This window comes from Suncus etruscus, chromosome 5 (assembly GCF_024139225.1).
Source record: "Suncus etruscus isolate mSunEtr1 chromosome 5, mSunEtr1.pri.cur, whole genome shotgun sequence".
Taxonomy (NCBI): Eukaryota; Metazoa; Chordata; class Mammalia; order Eulipotyphla; family Soricidae; genus Suncus; species Suncus etruscus.
Genome location: NC_064852.1, coordinates 82,695,851 through 82,698,283, shown reverse-complemented (window position 1 = coordinate 82,698,283; position 2,433 = coordinate 82,695,851). Strand labels below are relative to the sequence as shown.

Sequence of the window (2,433 nt, the reverse complement as noted above, 5' to 3'; positions counted from 1 at the left end):
TCAGTTCATGCAAGTGAAATTAGTCTGAGGGAGAAAGCCAAGCACTCTATGATTTCACTCATATGTGATATAAAGAGAACCCCCACCCCTTTACCAAATACTAAATAAAACAATAATGGTTAAAGAGTGCTTTAAGTAATAGGGTACATGTCCTTCTTTCATTTGCAAGACCCTGGATTCTGTCCTCCACATCATATAATTCTACAAGAGCCATCAACTACAGCCTAATAATCAATATTGCTGCCATTGTTTTTAAGAAAAGGCCTGGGATTTTCACTGATATTGATAATATTGTTATATTCAAAGTCTTTTTTTATCATGTTAATAAATAAATGTGTGAAAGGATGTCTTTAAAATCTTTAAAATAAGATTCCTGCTGGTTTCTGCCAGGAGTCAGAAGGGCACAGAAGCCATCTTGGGCCATGCCGTTTCCAGCTGCCTGAGACTGGATTTCATCAGCATTCCTGCTGGTGATCCTTCCTGCTTCAGAGGTGGGTCAGGACCTACACACACTGATTCCTGCTGGTTTCTGCCAGAAGTCAGAAGGGCGCAGAAGCCATCTTGGGCCATGGTGTTTTCGCTGCCTCAGACTGGATTTCATCAGCATTCCTGCCAGTAATCCTGCCTATTACAGAGAGTTCTTGGCTGGCTCCACCCTCCTGCTGTGCCTTGGGTGACCCTGAAGACTTGAAGGGAACTCTTTGCATTGTTTGTCTGTTTTCCCTGAATACTTAAAAATTTCCTCAGATGACTAGGAAGCGCACCCCCCCCCCCCAAAAAAAAACTGTCATCTAGAGGCTGCAGAAGAGCACGGCTGCTCCGCTTTGCGGCTAAGCACACTTTCTAACCAATGAACCCCACCACAACACGCAGAAAAAATCACACTATGAGTGTGACAATGGGGAAACCTCATAGGCAAACAGCATGCACAGAAAATGAAAACAATAGCTCGGATGAGCTAAAAATTTCCAACCATCTGATTAACCTCTTGGATAAGGAGTTTAGAATAGAAATATGGAAGAAGTTTGTAGAAATCAGAGAAAGCATAAATCAATCTGAACAGAACACAAAGACAGAAATTGGAAAACTCCAAACTAAAATAGCAGATCTGAAAAACACAGTAGTTCAACTGAAAACTTCAATGGATGGCCTCACCAGCAGGGTAACAGAAGCTGAGGAGAGAATCAGAGTACCGGAAGATGGGATGCAGAAAAACTCAATACAAAGAAAGAAATTGGAAAAGAACCTTAAGACAAATGAACAGGCAATGGAAAAAGAACTTAAGAAATGCGAACAGATGAAAATAGAAATCTTTGATAAACTAAACAAAAACAGCATAAGAATCATTGGAGTTCCAAAGGCCCAGGAAGGAGATCCCCAGGAAGAATCAACTGTCAAAGACATCATCAAAGAGATACTCCCAGAGGTAAAGAATACATGTAATCAAATCCTGCATGCCTGAAGGGTACCAGCTAAAAGAGACCTGAAGAAAAACACCCCAAGACGCATCCTTGTTACAATGACAAATCCCACAAATAGAGATAGAATACTGAAAGCAGCAAGATCAAAAAGGAAAATTACATTCAAAGGAATATCCTTAAGACTTACAGCAGACATGTCACAAGAAACTCTCAAGGCAATCCCATAATGGTGGGATAATGTGATAAGACTGAATGAAATGAATGCCTCACTGAGAATATTTCACCCAGCCCGACTCACTTTCAGGTTTGAAGGAAGGATACATAGCTTCATGGATAAACAACAGCTCAGAAACTTCACAAATGAAAAACCAGCCTTAAAGGAAAAACTGAAAGGTCTACTTTAAGACAAGTGAGACCAATAAACACAGCAAACTAATCTACAAAGATGACATTAAATCCTATGACAATCATTTCCCTCAATGTCAATGAACTAAATTCACCAATTAAAAGACACAGAGTGGCAAAATGGATCAAATAGATGAATCCAACCTTCTGCTGCCTACAAGAAACACAACTGAATAATCAGAACAAACATAGACTCAAAATTAAAGGCTGGAAGAAAATCATCCAAGCAAACAGCACCCTTAAAAAAGATAGGGTGGCGCTCGCTTCGGCAGCACATATACTAAAATTGGGACGATACAGTGAAGATTAGCATGGCCCCTGCGCAAGGATGACACGCAAATTCGTGAAGCGTTCCATATTTTTAAAAAAAAAAAAAGATAGGGTGGCCATATTAATATCTGATGACACCAACTATATACTCAGAAAAGTGGTAAGGGACAAAGATGGACACTTTGTACTGATCAAGGGATATGTGCAACAGGAAGAAATCAGAATTTTAAACATATATGCACCCAATGAGAGAACAGCAAATTCTCTAATACAATTATTGACAAATCTGAAAGAAGACATCAGTAATAACACAATAATTGTGGGAGACCTCAACACG

General features: G+C 39.7%; 1 non-coding gene across 1 annotated transcript; it reads left to right on the top strand.

Annotated features, from left to right (window-relative positions):
* Window positions 1-2,082: 2,082 nt before the first annotated feature.
* On the top strand, window positions 2,083-2,189 carry LOC126010552 (U6 spliceosomal RNA). Its single transcript, XR_007496575.1, has one exon. It is a non-coding gene; the product is annotated as a U6 spliceosomal RNA (small nuclear RNA).
* The last annotated feature ends 244 nt before the right edge of the window (window positions 2,190-2,433 follow it).